Here is a 19,672-nt window from a genome sequence, read left to right as displayed (position 1 = left end):
AGCCTTCATCCTAGAGCAACAAGTAATATCATAACTCAAGCATACTTGCCAAGCATACCACTTCAATATATAAATTTGATCCCATAATAGTTTCCCTTCAAGCGATAATCCCTAAAGTATTCAGGTTGATCCAACGTTACTCCCATTACCAGATTGAATAAGGTTTTCTCAGGATTATCAAAGTGGTACATAATATTTTTCACATATTGAGCATCGAGGGTTTTAGGAGGTTCCTCATCTCCATGAGTAGCAAGTACACCTAATTTTTTTGGTATTTTGTGTTCCATATCCATAACTAAAGATAGAGAACAACTAAGAACAGCAAATAAAAATTACTTAGTGATAAAGCAAACAAGCACACACGAGAATATTCACCCCACGCTATTGCTCCCCGGCAATGGCGCCAGAAAAAGGTCTTGATAACCCACAAGTATAGGGGATCGCAACAGTTTTCGATAAGTAAGAGTGTCGAACCCAACGAGGAGCTAAAGGTAGGACAAATATTCCCTCAAGTTCTATCTACCACCGATACAGCTCTACGCACGCTTGATGTTCGCTTTACCTAGAACAAGTATGAAACTAGAAGTACTTTGTAGGTGTTGTTGGATAGGTTGGCAAGATAATAAAGATTACGTAAATAAAAAGTAGGGGATGTTTAAGTAAAGAAACAATAAAGTAAATATAGCGAGTGTGGAAAAGTTGTGGTAGGAGTTGCGAAATTGCCCCTAAGCAATTGACTACTTTACTAGACCGATAGCAAGTATTATGCGGGAGAGGCCGCTGCTAGCATGTCATCCCTGACTTGGAATTCTATGCACTTATGATTGGAACTATTAGCAAGCATCCGCAACTACTAATGTTCATTAAGGTAAAACTCAACCATAGCATTAAGGTATATTGGTCCCCCTTCAATCCCGTATGCATCAATTTGTATGCTAGGTTGAAGCTTTTGTCACTCTTGCCCTCAAATACATAGTCCTATCAACATACAACTAACCCTAGGGTGTGATCCATGCACGCAATCATATGATGGGCACCAAAGGACAGAAACATAACCACAAGCAAATTAAATCAATCATAGCAATTCATCAACCACTGATAGGACAACGAAAATCTACTCAGTCAGCATAGGATGGCAACACATCATTGGATAATAATATGAAGCATAAAGCGCCATGTTCAAGTAGAGGGTACAGTGGGTTGCGGGAGAGTGGACCGCTGTAGATAGAGGGGGGGAAGGTAATGGAGATGTTGGTGAAGATGGCGGAGGTGTTGGTGTAGATCACGGTGATGATGATGGCCCTCGGTGGCACTCCGGTGCCACGGGAAGCGAGGGGGAGAGAGCCCCCCTCCTTCTTCTTCTTCCTTGACCTCCTCCCTAGATGGGAGAAGGGTTTCCCCTCTGGTCCATGGCCTCCATGGCAAGGGAGGGGTGAGAGCCCCTCCGAGATTGGATCTATCTCTTTGTCTCTCTCTGTTTCTGCGTTCTCCCCTGGCTCTGTTTCACCGTTTCGTGTATATATGGAGATCCGTAACTCCGATTGGCTTGAAACCTTCGCCGTGATTTTTTCCCGAAAATTAGCTTTCTTGCGGCAAAAGAAGAGCATCAACCGCCTTACGGGTGGCTCACGAGGGTAGGGGGGGCGCCCAGGAGGGCAGGCGCCCCCCCTGCCTTGTGACCACCTCGGGCACCGTCTCGCGTGGCTTTTTCTTTCGGAATTTTCCAAATATTTCAAAAAGTATCTCTGTCCATTTTATCCCGTTTGGACTCCGTTTGATATGGATATTCTGCGAAACCAAAAACATGCAACAGACAGGAACTGGCACTGGGCACTGGATCAATATGTTAGTCCCAAAAATAGTATAAAAAGTTGCCAAAAGTATATGAAAGTTGTAGAATATTGGCATGGAATAATCAAAAATTATAGATACGACGGAGACGTATCAGCCGCCCCTTCAACATATATAAGGAGGGGCGGGGCACCCCAAGAGGGACAAGTTAGACAAGTTTTCACTAGTTAGGTTTAGAGAGACAAGTCAATAGCTCTCGAGATAGAGCACCCTTGTAATTATGATGATCATCTTTAATATCAATGGAGCATGATGTAGGATTTTATCTCCACCGTGAGGGGCCGAACCTGGGTAAAAACCTCATTTCTCTCGTCCTACTCAACCCCTCTCAAGCTACCACATAGATGTGTTGGACTCACAACTAAGTCCTGACACTAAGGACATCTGCCGTGACAAATCCACGACAAGCACCATGCCCTCTCAAACCCTAGTTCATCTATTGTATCTGATCTTTGTCTCAAAACCTTAGATTGGTACCTGTGGGTTGCTAGTAGTGTTGATTACTCCTTGTAGTTGATGCTAGTTGGTTTATTCGATGGAAGATTATATGTTCAGATCCTTTATGCACATTAATACCCCTCTGATTATGAACATGAATATGATTTTTGAGTAGTTACGTTTGTTCTTGAGGACATGGGAGAAGTCTTGTTACAAGTAGTCATGTGAATTTGGTATTCGTTCAATATTTTGATGAGATGTATGTTGTCATTCCTCTAGTGGTGTTATGTGAATGTCGACTACATGACACTTCACCATTGTTTGGGCCTAGGGGAAGGCATTGGGAAGTAATAAGTAGATGATGGGTTGCTAGAGTGACAGAAGCTTAAACCCTAGTTTATGCTTTGCTTCGTAAGGGGTTGATTTGGATCCATATGTTTCATGCTATGGTTAGGTTTACCTTAATTCTTCTTTACTAGTTGTAGATGCTTGCGAGGGGGGTTAATCATAAGTGGGATGCTTGTCCAAGGAAGGGCAATACCCAAGCACCGGTCCGCCCACATATCAAATTATCAAAGTAACGAACGTGAATCATATGAGCATGATGAAAACTAGCTTGACGATAATTCCCATGTGTCCTCGGGAGCGCTTTCCTTTATATAAGAGTTTGCTCAGGCTTGTCCTTTGCAACAAAAAGGATTGGGCCACCTTGCTACACCTTGTTTACTTTTGTTACTTGTTACCCATTATGAATTACCTTATCACAAAACTATCTGTTACCGATAACTTCAGTGCTTGCAGAGATTACCTTACTGAAAACTGCTTGTCATTTCCTTCTGCTCCTCGTTGGGTTCGACACTCTTACTTATCGGAAGGACTACAATAGATCCCCTATACTTATGGGTCATCAAGGCGACTTACGAGGTGGGCTGGATGGAGGCCCAAGGCCAGAAGACAGTGCATGGCTCGAAAGTGTAAGCCGCCCGATAGAGACTTGCCAAAGAAGGCAAGGCGACTTAGATCCAGGATCGGTTACGAAGTATAAGCCCAACCTGGACTGTTGTAAGCCCAGGGCCTCGACCTGTGCATATAAAGGCGAGTCCCTGCGGCAGGTAAACTTAGGTTGCAATCAATTGATAGATAGGTCAAGCGAATCCGCTCCCTTGTAGTCGATACTCAAGCAATAGTAAAAAGAGCAGGAGTAGGATTTTACCTCCACCGTGAGGGGCTGAACCTAGGTAAACTCGTGTCTCTCGTCCCGCTCAACCCCTTCAAGCTAGTCACCGTTGCGATGGCCTCACACCTAAGTCCTTTCACTAGGGCATCTGCCGTGGTAACCCCATGACAGTTGGCACCCATCATGGGGCCAGCGCACGGTGGTTTTGAGTTCTTGAAGGGCTCTTTCCCAGGGATCGAGGGGTACGCCGTCGGCAGGATGACTAAGAGTCGCCGCGGCAAGCTCTACATTGACAACGTTGGCTGGGGCCCCGAGGCCGACTCAATCAAGTACAGGTACCGGGTCCCCTTTGGCGGAATCCACGTCTTCATCGGCAAAGTCGGTGGATCAGAGCCAGAGTCGGATATCTGCATCGACATCGCCAAGTCGGCTGGGCGCACGCAACCCGCTCGGGTCCAAGCCGGGCGGAGGCATGCTTTCATGGGCTTCACGCAAGGGATGGAACTTGCAAAAGATTATGCATCTAGGGGAGAGACTCTCATCTACTCAGGTGATGAGTCCTCAACTGGAGAGACAGAGTCAATGTATCAACTTCAAGAAGGCTGGCTTGGGGGCTATTCTGATGGCCACAGTATTCTGAACCCCTATGAGCCGCCGGGTAAGGTTGCTATCTTCATGGCTGGCATAGGGACGGATCTTAATTCTTCGATGGCGGCTGCAACAACCTCTGACCCGGCTGTGACAAGAGCTGGTGGATCCTGGCCAGGCAAGCTATTGACTCAAGTACTACTGGATCTCATGGGTACCTTGACAGCTTTGTTGGCAACAGAGGTCACTGCGGCAAATTAGGCAGAGCGTAACGCGGAGGTTGCAAAGATCCATGAGGAGATAACCAAGGCCCAAGAGGATATCATGGCTGAGAACAATCAAATACATGCGTTGAAGGCTCAGATTGATGTAGAGGCAGAGCGTGTCAAGGCGGAGGCCCGGGCACGCCCTAGTGGGTTGTGCCCACCTCGGGTGCCCCCGGACCGCCTCTTTACTCTATAAATACCCCAGTATTACAAAAACCCTAGGGGAGTCGACAAAAATCAATTCCAGCAGCCGCAAGTTCCAGAAACACCTGATCCAATCTAGACACCATCATGGAGGGGTTCATCATGTCCATGGGTGCCTCTCCGATGATGCGTGAGTAGTCTTTTGTAGACCTACGGGTCCGTAGTTAGTAGCTAGATGGCTTACTCTCTCTCGTTTCATTCTCAATACAATGGTCTCTTAGAGATCCATATGATGTAATTCTTTTGCGGTGTGTTTGTTGGGATCCGATGAACTTTGAGTTTATGATCAGATCTATCTCTTTTTATCCATGAAAGTTATTTGAGTCTTCTTTGATCTCTTATATGCATGATTGCTTATAGCCTCGTATTTCTTCTCCGATATTTGGGTTTTGTTTGGCCAACTTGATATATTTATTTTGCAATGGGAAGAGGTGCTTTGTGATGGGTTTGATCTTATGGTGCTTGATCCCAGTGACAGAAGGGGAACCGACACGTATGTATCGTTGCCATTATGGATAAAAAATGGGGTCTATATCTACATAAATAGATCTTGTCTACATCATGTCATCATTCTTATTGCATTACTCCATTTCTCCATGAACTTGATACACTAGATGCATGCTGGATAGCGGTCGATGTGTGGAGTAATAGTAGTAGATGCAGGCATGAGTTGGTCTACTAATCTTGGATGTGATGCCTATATAATTATCATTGTATGGATACCATCATGATTATTTGAAGTTCTATCAATTGCCCAACAGTAATTTGTTCAACCACTGTTTGCTATTTTTCTTAAGAGAAGCCACTAGTGAAACCTACGGCCGCCGGGTCTCTTCTTTAATATATTTGCCTTTGCGATCTATTTTCCTTTGCTTTTATTTGCAGATCTATTCAACAAAAAAACAAAAAAATACCTTGCTGCAATTTATTTTATCCGAGATCTATTTATCCCATCTATCATATTTTTATCACGTCCATTTGCTAATTTCTGGCGCCGTTGCCCGGAAGGGATTGACAACCCCTTTTACATGTTGGGTTGCGAGTATTTGTTATTTGTGTGCTGGTATTGTTTACGTGGTGTTGCTTGGTTCTCCTACTGGTTCGACAACCTTGGTCTCATCACTAAGGGAAATACCTACCGTCGCTGTGTTGCATCATCCCTTCCTCTTTGGGGAAATATCAATGTAGTCTAGCAGACATCACATTTGCCCAAAGATTTCAAGGGTCCCCGTAAGATACCTAATTATACAGCGGACCTCCCTCCAGAAGCTTGGATTGAGATTTATGATCTAGCTATGGAGATGTTAGACGTCAGTGATGCTATTTGTGCAATGGGCGTCGCGAGGAAGAAGAAGAAGTGGAGGCGACGGGGTGGAAAGTGGAGAAGGCAGGCCCCCCGTGCCTATTTATAAGGAAAAGGAGGGTACAATAACATGCATGTGAAAAAATCGAGGAGGCATAATAACTTCTACAACAAAAAGGGCACCTCGATTATCGGAATGGTGGATTAATGAAAATGATCAGCTGTGATGTCATAAGGATTTTCCTAAATTTACGAAGATGATGTCATCCTTTTGTATGGCGGGTTATGAAGATATGTTCGAGGTTAAACATTTAGAAGAACCAAAGAAGACTCGCCAACCAGAGGCATTGAAGATTGAGATGAACAGGTTCAAATCAGTCTGGGGCCTAATGTTGGGGATATGACCCCACGGTGTAACCCGCCCTAGAAGGGCCGTGTTAGGTTGTTGACGACTTAAAACAATGAAGCCTTAGACAGGCCCAAGAGACCAAGACATGGAGCCAGGGAGGTGACTTATGAGGTGGGCTGGGTGGAGGCCCAAGGCCAGAAGACGGCCCGTGACCCGGAAGTGTAAGCCGCCCGATGGCACCTTGCAAAAGAAGGCAATGCGACTTAGAGCCAGGATCGGTTATGAAGTATAAGCCCGACACAGACTCTTGTAAGCTCAGGGCCTCGACCTCTGTATATAAAGGCGAGTCCCCGCGGCAGGTAAACTTAGGTCGTAATCAATCGATAGCTAGGTCAAGCGAATCCGCTCCCTTGTAATCGATACTCAAGCAATAGTAACAAGAGCATGAGTAGGCTTTTACCTCCACCGTGAGGGGCCGAACCTGGGTAAACTCGTGTCTCTCGTCCCTCTCAACCCCTTCAAGCTAGTCACCATTGTAATGGCCTCGCACCTAAGTCCTTTCACTAGGGGATCTGCCGCGTTAACCCCACGACACCCCCTATACAGGAGATCCTTTTTAATCAAGAAGAGATAAGGAGATTGCAATCTTCGAATTGTGCTGCTTACAATGAAAATCTAAGGAAAGATGTTCCTCCATCCGTTTTGATTGATAAAATTTCTAAAATCAATGACAATTTTGCAATACAAAATAATGGGCTAGGACGTGTTGTTAAAGAAAGACTTAGAAATCATAATCAAAGGAACGTATATAATGAAGAGATAGTTATCACATATAAAGGGCCAAAGGAGGAACCTCCTCCTCCCAAACTTGATCTCATAGATCCTCACCTAATTAAATTTAGCCCTTTTGATTATTTTTCTTGCCACAAAGGAAATTTGTTGCTGAAAGGAGGAAGTATGAGATGAGCATGGATGATCACACTCATTTTTAATACAATACCTAGATCTATGCAATATGCCTAGCTAGGGGCGTTAAACAATAGTGCTTGTTGGGAGGCAACCCAATTTTATTTTTATGTTTTTACTATTGTTTTTCAATAAACATGCAATTACAATTCTTTTATGATTGTGTTTTAGTGTTTTAATAGTGTTTGTGCCAAGTAAGACCTTTGGGGTGATTTGGAAGATTGTTGATTTGATTATGTGAAAAAACATAAACTTTTGCGCTCAGTTCTCGAATTTTGTAAATTCACAGAAACATGCTCTTGATCTGAAGTTTTTACACAGGATTGATATACAAATTTCTCATGCTTTCCTATTTTTTTCTTAATTTTTGGAGTTATATAAGTTTGGCTAAAGTCCAGATTGCTACATATTGTTCTGTTTTTGATAGATTATGTTTTCATCGTGTTGTTTGCTTATTTTGATGAATCTATGGGCAGTATCGGGGGCTATGAAGCATGGAGAAGTTAGAATACAGTATATATAACACAAAAATAAAATTGGAATGAGTTTGAAACAATACCTAAAAGTGGTTATTTGCTTTATTTCAATAAAGGAATAAAGACTAGCAAGAGCCTAAGCTTGGGCATTCCCAAGGCACCCCAAGGTAATATTCAAGGATAACCGAGCATCTAAGCTTAGGGGTGCCCCAGATGGCATCCCCTCTTTTGTCTACAATCTATCGGTAATCACCTAAGGCTAAATTTTTATTCACCACATGATATGTGTTTTGCTTGGAGCGTCTTGTATTATATTAGTCTCTGCTTTATTTGCTTTTTAGTTTGCCTCAATCATCCTTGCTGTGCACACCTTTTGAGAGGGACACACATTAATTGTGAATTTGTTAGAATACTCTATGTGCTTCACTTATACTTTCTGAGATAGGGAGTTGCTCCAGTGCTTCACTTATATCTTTATAAAGCACGGCGGTGGTTTTACTTTGAAGAAATTGACAAACTCTCATGCTTCACTTATATTATTTTGACAGTCTTATAAATAGTATGGCAATTTGTTTGGGTTATGAATTTACTCCTAATATGATGGGTATCCAAGAGGGATATAATAAAAACTTTCATGAAGATCATTGAATATATGAGATGTTTGATTCCTTGCATTTGTTTGAAAATATAGAGATGGTGATATTAGATTTATGCTAGTGAGTAATTGTGGTTTAGTAAGAATATATGTGTTAAGGTTTGTGATTCCCGAAGCATGCACGTATGGTCTCTCGTTATGCGATGAAGCTGGAGCATGATTTGTTTTTTATTGTCTTCCTTATGAGTGGCAGTCGGGGACGAGTGATGGCCTTTTCCTACCAATCTACCCCCCTAGGAGAATGTGTAGTAGTACTTTGCTTGAAGGGATAATAAACTTCTGCGATAAGTATGTGAGTTCTTTATGACTAATGTCGAGTCCATGGATTATACGCACACTCTCCCTTCCACCATTGCTAGCCTCTTCAGTACCGTGCATTGCTCTTTCTCACCTTGAGAGTTGGTGAAAACTTCGCCGGTGCATCCAAATCCCGTGATATGACACGCTCTTTCACACATAAGCCACCTTATATCTTCCTCAAAACAGCCACCATACCTACCTGTTATGACATTTCCATAGCCATTTCAAGAAATATTGCCGTGCAACTTCCACCGTTCCGTTTCATCATGACACATACCATCATTGTCATATTTCTTTGCATGATCATATAGAGTCATATATTTTTTCTAGTATCGAGTTGTAATTTTGAGTTGTAAGTAAATAAAAGTGTGATGATCATCATTATTAGAGCATTTTCCATGTGAGGAAAGGATGATGGCGACTATGGTTCCCCCACAAGTCGGGATGAGAATGCGGACTTAAATAAATAAAAAGAGGCCAAAGAGCCCATAAAAAGGAAAAAAAGAAAAGGAAAAAAAGGAGAAAAGAAAGAAAAAAGGCAAAAAAGAAGAAAAAATGAGAGAAAAAGAGAGAAGGGACAATGTTACTATCCTTTTCCACACTTGTGCTCCAAAGTAGCACCATGTTCTTCATGATAGAGAGTCTCCTATTTTATCACTTTCATATATTACTAGTGGGAATTTTTCATTATAGAACTTGGCTTCTATATTCCAAGGATGGGCTTCCTCGAATGCCCTAGGTCTTCGTGAGCAAGCTAGTTGGATGCATGCCCACTTAGTATTTTTGAGCTTTCATACACTTATAGCTCTAGTGCATCCGTTGCATGGCAATCCCAACTCCTTGCATTGACATCAATTGATGGGCATCTCCATAGCTCGTTGATTAGCCTCGTCAATGTGAGACTTTCTCTTTTTTTGTCCTCTCCACACAACCTCCACCATCATATTCCATTCCACCCATAGTGTTATATCCATGTCTCACGTTCATGTATTGCGTGAGAGCTGAAAAAGCTTAAGAGCGTAAAAAGTATGAACCAATTGCTCTGCTTGTCATCGGGGATGTGCATGACAAATACTTTGTTTTATGAAGATAGAGCATCACAAGATTATATGATTTTATAGGGATAACTTTCTTTAGCCATGATATTTTGAGAAGACATGATTGCTTGTTAGTATGTTTGAAGTATAATTGCTTTTATGTCAATTTTATACTTTTATTTTGAATCTTACAGATCTGGATATTCATGACACATAAAGAAAGATTACAAGATAAACATGTTAGGTAGCACTCCATATCAAAAATTCTGTTTTTATCATTTAGCTACTCGAGGACGAGCAGGAGTTAAGTTTTGGGGATGCTTGATACGTCTCCAACGTATCTATAATTTTTTATTGTTCCATGCTATTATATTATCCATATTGGATAATATAATATGCATTATTATTCTATTTTATATCATTTTTTGGGACTAACCTATTAACTCAGTGCCTGATAACCCACAAGTATAGGGGATCGTAAAAGTTTTCGAGGGTAGAGTATTCAACCCAGATTTATTGATTCGACACAATGGGAGCCAAAGAATATTCTCAAGTATTAGTAGATGAGTTGTCAATTCAACCACACCTGAAAGACTTAATATCTGCAACAAAGTATTTAGTAGCAAAGTAGTATGGAAGTAACGGTAACAGTGGCAAAAGTAACAGTAGCAGTTTTGTAGTGATTGTAACAGTAGCAACGACAAAGTAACTTAGCAAAGATCAATATGTGAAAACCTCGTAGGCAATGGATCGGTAATGATAATTGTGTCGGATGATATTCATCATGTAACAGTTATAACCTAGGGTGACACAAAACTAGCTCCAATTCTTTAATATAATGTAGGCATGTATTTCGTATATAGTCATACGTGCTTATGGAAAAAACTTGCATGACATCTTTTGTCCTACCCTCCCGTGGCAGTGGGGTCCTAATGGAAACTAAGGGATATTAAGGCCTCCTTTTAATAGAGAACCGGAACAAAGCATTAGCATTTAGTGAATACATGAACTCCTCAAACTACGTTAATCACCGAAAAGAATCCCAATTATTGTCACATTGGGGTATGCGGATCATAACTCGTAATAGGTGTCTACAACTTGCAAGATAGGATCAAGAACACAAATACATTCATGAAAACATAATAGGTTCATATCTGAAACCAGGGCACTCGGGCCCTAGTGACAAGCATTAAGCATAGCAAAGTCATCGCAACTTCAATCTCAGAACATAGTGGATACTAGGGATCAAACCTAACAAAACTAACTCGATTACATGATAAATCTTGTCCAACCCATCACCGTCCAGCAAGCGTACGATGGAATTACTCATGCACGACTATGAGCATCATGAAATTGGTGATGGAGGAAGGTTGGTGATGATGATGGCGACGAATCCCCCTCTCTGGAGCCTCAAACGGACTCCAGATCAGGCCTCCCGGTGAAGAACAGGAGGCCGCGTTGGCTCCGTATCGTAAAACGCGATGAATTCTTCTCCCTGATTTTTTTCCCCGAATAGGGTTATATAGAGTTGGAGTTGAGGTCGAAGGAGGTCCAGGGTGCCGACAAGCCCTCCAGGAACGCCCCGGGAGGGGGGCGCCCCCCAGGCTTGTGGCCTCTGGGTGGACCCCTCTGGTTATTTTTTCGCCAATATTTTTTATATACTCCAAAAATATTCTTCGTAAATTTTCAGTTCAATCCGAGAACATTTATTTCTGCACAAAAATAACACCATGGCAATTCTGCTGAAAACAGCGTCAGCCCAGGTTATTTCCATTCAAATCATGCAAGCTAGAGTCCAAAACAAGGACAAAAGAGTTTGAAAAAGTAGATACGATGGAGACGTATCAGTGCCTAGTGCCAGTTGTTGTTTTTTCCTTGTTTTTGTCTTCTACAGAAAATCAATACCAAATGGAGTCCAAACGGAACGTAACTTTTTGACAATTTTTCTTGGACCAGAAGACGCCTAGGAAGCTTCGGGAGGAGGCCAGAAGATCCACGGATTGGCGACAAGCTCGGGAGGCGCGCCCTAGGGGGGGCGCCCCCAGGCTTGTGGACCCCCCGTGGCTCCTCCAACTCTAATCTTAGCTCCATAAATACCCAAATATTCCCCGTATACCAGGGGGCACACCAAAAATACTTTTCCGTCGCCGCACGTTTCTGTCCTCGTGAGATCCCATTTGGAGACCTGTTCCGGTACTCTTCCGGAGGGGGTTCGATCATGGAGGGCCTCTACATCAACCTTGCTGCCCTTTCGATGATGTGTGAGTAGTTTACCACAGACCTACGGGTCCATATCTAGTAGATAGATGGCTTCTTCACTCTCTATGATCTTCAATACAATGTTCTCCTCGATGTTCTTGGATATCTATTCGATGTAATCTTCTTTTGCGGTGCGTTTGTTGAGATCCGATGAATTATGGGTTTATGACCAAATTATCTATGAATATTATTTGAGTCTACTTTGAACTCTTTTATGCATGATTAAGATAGCTTTTTATTTCTCAACGATCTATTGATTTGGTTTGGCCAACTAGATTGATTTTTCTTGTAATGGGAGAAGTAATTTGTATTGGATTCAATCTTGCGGTGCTCAATCCTAGTAACAGAAAGGGACATGGCAAGTATAATATTATTGGCATTAAGGATAAAAATGCGGGGTTTATTCATATTGATTAGATCTATCCCTCTACACCATGTCATCTTGCTTAAGGCGTTACTCCATTCTCGTTAACTTAATACACTAGATGCATGCTGGATAGCGGTCGATGTGTGGAGTAATAATAGTAGATGCAGGCAGGAGTCGGTCTACTTGACACAGATGTGATGCATATATTCATGATCATTGTCTTAGATATCGTCATAATTATTCGTTTTTCTATCAATTGCTCAATAGTAATTTGTTCACCCACCGCATGCGTTCCTTCAAGAGAGAAGCCTCTAGTGAAATGGCCCCTGGGTATATTCTTATCATACTATTTTTAGATCTATAAAACCAAAAACCCAAAAATACCTTGTTGCAATTTATTTACCTTTACTTTGTTTTCCACCTTTATTTATCTTTTATACCTATCTCTATCTGATCTCATCCTTGCAAGTAACCGTGAAGAGATTGACAACCCCTTTATCGCGTTGGGTGCAAGTATTTGTTTGTTTGTGCAGGTGCTATTATTGGAGACTTGTGTGTTCCTTCTACTGGATTGATACCTTGGTTCTTAACTAAGGGAAATACTTGTCTTTACTTTTCTGCATCATCTTTTCCTCTTTAGGAGAAATACCGACGCAAGCTCAAGAAGTAGCAGGCTCTTTTGTGACCCAAAACCCTGCTTGCCCGGGAGGGACCCTGTTAGGATGACATAACGGCTATGGGCTGATCTAGGTCGGCCTGATCGCCCCTAGCGTCTCGTGGATTTGCTGCCCTCCAACCTTGAAGAACGAGGAAGAACGAGAGGCAAGATACAAAGGAGAGGGATAAAAAGTATATGAACACCAAATGCAAATAGTAGTATATTTGTTTGTTCGATTGTGTGTTGTTCAATCCTCCGTCATCTCTCATCTCTTTATTTATGAGGCGTCTGGACTTCTCATACAAGAAAAGGACTTCAAATCCCGTCCAAATCTTTCAAAATTAACCAAACTCGTATATAGACAAGTGTTAGACAACAATTTGGTTTTTGGGACCCACATGCAACAGACCACGTGGGATGCAGATGAGCCCAAAAGTAGATTTAACCGTATCGGCGAGGCGAACAACTTTCATGTTAAACGTTCGTCGATTCGAGGCCATTTTCAGGGCTGAATCGCTTGCGACAAACAGACAATCAGTGGGACTACTCATGATGTTGCTCGTAGTAGGGTCGCACTGCGCGGACTTTAAGTTTTGCATACGACCATGAATTAAGATGATTTTTGTATCAAAATTGATCATTCGACGAGATGAAGACAATCAATGTAGAATATTTTCTCATATGAGGCTCTCTAGAAGGCGTAATCGGCCGAACATTACTCTAAATACTAAATCTTTGTACTTGGTGCATAACTTCGGCTCTCGATATGAGCTCGAATGGCGATGACCAAACTTCAAAGATTTTCATGTCGGCAATATGAAACTTTTTCATGTACGTCATTTTTCATTCGAGGCAATCTTAATCACATTTTCTGTCGTCCAAAAACAGGTGTCAACATGTGCGACAATACTCTAGAAATTGACCATTTTCTCCGTGCTGAGGGGCCAGGACCATATAGATGTGTGAAAGAGCAGGCAGTGGCCTGCACCCATGGGCATCTGCACCCACTTATTAAAAAAATGCACTTCAAGCACATTTTCAAAAGTAAAAAAAATCAAAAAAACAATTCATGCATATATGTTCGCAAATGTGTGTACGCGACACAAAAGTTTTCTGAAAAAATGTCATTTTGTTTTGTCTTTGTAAAAAAGACAAATTTCAGTGCTTCTAAATAGCGTTTCACGACATAATGTTTTATCTTTTTTGCACACGCCACAAAAAAAGTTATTTTCCCGTGTAACTTTATGCACACACATGAAACATGAAGACGTATCCGTGCAACCATTTTCAGATTTTTTTTAGCATTTAGAAATATGTTTTTTGAAGTGGGTTCATATGTATCCGGGTTTATCGATGCACTTCGAATAGATAGCAGCAATTTTTATTTTATGTTCAAACAAATACCAAATTTTTTGAAGCGTTTCTAATAGTAATATTGGAAATATTTTTCTCTTTGGGATTTATATTTGGTTGGAAACAATTCTAGTGGATGGAAGCAAGATAACGATATTTCTGAAATAAGTATTGTTTTTCTCTTTGATGGAAGCAAATTGATATTACTATTATGCACCATGCTGCCGGACATCGTGTGTAACGGCCTGATTGACAGTATCATGCGTAAATCATACAGAGAACGTCGTGCGTATAGGAACGTTCCTAGTTGATGGATGCAAGATAGCAATGCTTTTCAAACAAAATATCTCATTATGTAGAATATAATTTTCTATTAAATTGAAGCAAAACTTTCATTCATCAGTCACCACAGTAGCAAATTCTTTGGTGAACCAAACACAATATTACCCCCTCTGTTCTAGAATATAAAGTACGCACACTTTTTGAGTTTTAAATTTGACCATAAATCTATATCTATATCTATACCTACTACTAAAGCAAGGTAATATTCTTGATTTCGTCCCATTTTAATGATTTTATATTTAATATATACTTCCTTTGTTCCATAATATAAGAATGTTTCTAACATTATATTAGTGTCAAAAATGTTTTTATATTATGGGACGAAGGGAGTATAAATGAGGTGGTACTAAATCGGGAAGCTCATGAGAATGCTCCATCTACCTGATCTTCGAAAATCAAACCAAGCCGGCCGACCTCAGGGCAAGGCGCGGGCAACTTGGGCTTTGGCCCAACAATGTTCTCTTTTTTTTTTTGGCAAAAAGAGATTGCAGGTATGAAGCCGGGAGCTCCTAACCGGCGCTCTCAGCGCCGTTTTCTCGTATCGGCGCCTGAAGCCGATCCGACTGGGCCGGCCCAGCAACAATCTACAGGGGCGCGAAAAAAGCAAAAAAGAAAAAAAAAACAACCTAAACTTGTTCTCAGCAAGTATCGAACTCTCGGCGTTAGGACAGCGAACAAGAATGCTAACCACCTGACCAAATACAGGCAAAGGACTTTAAGTACACTACTATAGCGCTTTGATTTTTATTTTATTTTTCAAAACATTTGGGAAAAAGTCCATAAATTACAGAACAGTTCATTTGTTTTGAAACAAATTAATCGATTTTGAAAAAACGTTCATGATTTTGAGAAAAAATTCTATCAATTTTGAAATAGGTTCACCATTTGAAAAAATAGTTCACGAATCGGGAGAAAAGTTCACAGATTTGAAAAATGTTCATCAAAATTCAAAAAAGGTTCATCGATTTTGAATAAAGTTCATCAATTTTAAAAAAAAGTTCATTGATTTTGAAAAAAAGTTCATCGACATTGAAAAAAGTTCATTGAAATTCGAAAATAGTTCATCAAATTTGAAAAATAATTCATCGAATTTAAAAAAAGTTATCAAAATTTTAAAAAAGTTTATGAATTTTAAAAAAAGTTCATCGATTTGAACAAAACGTTCATGTACTTGCGAACCAATTCATCGGACCAAGACAAAGAAGAAAAGAGAACGAAAAAATGGGAGGAGAACAAATAATAGATGGAAATATTAAAAGGTAACTAGATCCCTCCCGGCGGCCGTGTGGTTACACTGGCGTTCTTTGACAGGAGAGGTACTTGGTTTGAATCCTAGCAGCGCCTTTTTTTGCGGATTAAGCACAAATGAAGACACGTTAGATGGGCCGGCCCAGCCTGACGCGGGGGTGTGCGCCCGTTTACGCCCATGCCTGTAACGGGCGCAATGGGCGCCGTTTAGGGAATGCCCGAAGACTTGAACCGGCGACCTTCTGTTTGGTACCTGGCCAAGTCCACCAATACGGCGATGCTCTGGTCTTTGGAAAAGAGGGCCGATTCACCGTTTTGATCGTACCACCTCCAACTTTAACATTCAATCATCCTAATTTAAATATGTCTTCAAGTTTCTGATATCAATACTAGCACATATGCCCGTGCGTTGCAACGAAAAAAATTGATGTTTTGTGCAAGCATAATGTCTCACTGCCTATATATGACAAAAAATATATATTTAGAAACTACCTTCATGTAGAAATCTAGTGATATATTTTTCATGACATATAACACATATTTAATTCCTCAAATTAATGACCTAGAAGTACACGAATGACTCATACACCGAGACGGAGGTAGTACCTCAAATCCTTCATGTAGAATTTATTAAGACCACAATATTTCTTTTAATTATTCCACCGGTTTATCCATAATTCTTTCTTTAATTAGCCACATCCATTTAAATATTCTATTGAGGCCCACAATCCTTTTTTTATTAGCTCATTCGCTTAATTAGCTCACCCTAAACATGATGACCGCCACTTGTATGTTTAGAGTGAATTGGGATTAGTAAATAGAAAGGCACATAGGTCTTGTGTTCAATTCCCACAATGTTGATTTATTTAGACCCAATTATTTTTCACGGTCTTTATGAAAGCCCATAAAAAGCACATCAACATACAAGTATCTGGCCCAGATCGCTTAACGTGTGTAAACCAAACAAAGGCCTTCTTTGGATTGGAGGATTTTCACAGGATTTTCATGGGATATCAATCCTCAGGATTGTTTCATATGAAACGCATTTGGATCAAAGGATTGGGCCATTAAAATTCCTCAGGATTGGGTCTTCAAGGTGCTGATTCCAAAGGAATTTACACATGAGGTCCGACCTCTGGAAAAAATCCACAGGATTGGCTATGTCATGGCAATCAAATCCTCCATTTTTCCTATTCCTTTGTTTTGCAAATCCTGTGATCCAAAGAAGCCCGAAAAGGACTAAACCAAACCAAAAATACCTATTCCCTTTAATAGTAGGTATAGATATAGATATAAAATAAGGAGAGCTTGCAGAGCGGGGTTTCAAACAGCCCGAGAGAGAAATAAGGAAGGAAGAGAATGAATCCTTCCATGCCATGATTGAGACCCTGGGAAGGAAAGGAATTAAATGCTAAATGCCCAAGATGAGAGAGGAAAATAAATTAGAGCCTTGCATGGCGCAATGAATGAGCCCAGAAGGAAAGGAATCCGCAAATTAATGCACAAATTAGCTCGTTCATTATATTTGATTAATTGATGTTCAATAGGTATGGTAATGTAGGTTGTACTAGCTCTATTTTTTCTGAAATTCCAATTATACCAATGTATTTTGTTAGAATAAAATATGTAAAACAATATCCTACTTAAGTATATTTAGATGTTTTTTCAGATCACTTTTTTATCAACTTAGGATATATTTTTATCAACTTAAAATCATGGGGAAAATCATGCCCTAAAATCATGGGAAAATATTTATGCATTAATAGACAAGACCTGAGTTAACCAAGTGAGCTAGCACATGTTCCTTAACAGACAAGATGCCTTTCTATATACATTACTAAAGGCTGCTTGCATGGCCTCTTTTAATCAAATCGTTAGGCCTATTTGAGCATCAAATAATACTGTAGTTGTTAGGCTTTTCTGTGTCGCGAGCCACATGAGAAAAATATAATCACCAGTCCAGTAGACTAAAAAAAATGATATTTCATGTGAAATAAACCCAACTTCCTCCTTTAAGACAATTCCCACCCGTTTATATAGGTTAGCAAGTTGGCTGTAATATCAATAAGACACTTAGAAAATGGGAAGGTGACAACAGACGAGAGGGTGATTAAACTCATGATGAAATCAAGGATTGATTTGGGACTTGGTGCACGCAGCAAAGAGGGACGCGTGGGCTAAAAGAATTAACTTCCTAGGAAGGATTGTGTGTGTAGGCTGGAAGGAACATACAAGGAAGGAAACATGGATGTGTGTGGTTGTGTGTCCATGTCATGCGCCGAGGATTACTCCCTCCGTTTTAAAATATAGTGCGCCCGTGGTTTCCGAGGTTCAACTTTGACCATAAATTTAACCAACGAGACCAATTGCGGCAGGAGAAAAAATTGTATAATTGAAAACTTCTTTCGAATACGAATTCATTGATATAATTTTTGCTCCCGCCGCAATCGGTCTTGATAGTTAAATTTGCAGTCAAAGTTGAAGCACGGGGATAGAGGAAGCACTACATTATGAAATGGAGGTAGTACTTTTTCTTTTTAAACATTGGTGACTCTCTGCCGCCTGTCATTATTCGGATGTCGTGTTACTGGTAGGCATTTTGGTGTAGCGACATCGACCAAAATGCTAGCCAATTTATTTTACCCATTGCAACACACGTGCATATGTCCTAATTTAACTAATAAAATGTGAGTTATGTGTAATAAAAATTATAGCACTGTATTCGAAAGAAGTTTTCAAAACTATAATTTAATTAGTACTAATATGATTTACTATGTATTATTGGTCTAATTGATAGTCATAGTTAAAACATGAAAAGCGCATGCACCTTATACACTCAGAATGAAGGGACTATAAAAAGAATGCAAAATGTTGTGCGATGTAACAAACGAACGTGGACGCAGATATGTTGCATCGGAAGCAAATTTGAAAAAAGGAATGCAAAATGTTGTGCGATGTAACAAACGAACGTGGACGCATATATATGTTGCATCGGAAGCAAATTTGAACAAAAATTGGTTAGAAGATTTGTCCTACAAATTCGTAAGTTTTTTTAAAACATTTGTACAGACACAAGCGCTCATATACACGCGCATACACTTATCTCTATGAACGTAGATACGCACACCCTATCCCTATGAACACTTCCGAAAAACTAAGTCGACATATCATCTTGAGATTTTTGAAGTCGCTGTAGGCGACTCATCGTCGACGGAAACGTCTCCTCCCACTAAATGTGCATCACCGGAAATCATGAAATAAATCCAGAAATAAATGCGAGCACCAGGATTTGATCCCTGTGGGTTGGGCATACCACAGTCCCTCTAATCATCCAATCAAGCACTGAAGATATTGTACTACTTTATCCGATTCAAATTAATTGACGCATCTGTAGAGCATCTTCAATAAAAGTTTATATACAAAAATAACTAACTTTTCCATCTTTGAGGGTCAAAAATACCTCTCCAATAGATGGTGTAGATGCAAAAAAAGAATTACATCTCCAACTCCCAAAGATGTATTCTACAACATTTCACGATGCAAATTTACATCTCCACCTATATAAGATATAGAAACGCAACCACCCGCCAACTACCCAACTGCCGTTCCATTCTCTTCCGTGCTACCAGCTGCCGCCGGCTGAATTGCACCAATTCACTGCCACCACCGCTCGCCCGACGGACGTCGGACCCGCTGCGACTTTGCCCCCGTCCCCCGTCACCTGCCTCGCCGACTCCGAAGTTCCTCCGCCGTCGGCCGCCACTAAGTTTCACCGCCCGTCGCTGCCCGATTCAGCCTCGCCGCCCCCTTCCCTCTGTCAGCCCCCAACCGTCGC

This window comes from Triticum dicoccoides, chromosome 1A (assembly GCF_002162155.2).
Source record: "Triticum dicoccoides isolate Atlit2015 ecotype Zavitan chromosome 1A, WEW_v2.0, whole genome shotgun sequence".
NCBI lineage: Eukaryota > Viridiplantae > Streptophyta > Magnoliopsida > Poales > Poaceae > Triticum > Triticum dicoccoides.
This window is presented reverse-complemented; position numbering follows the sequence as displayed.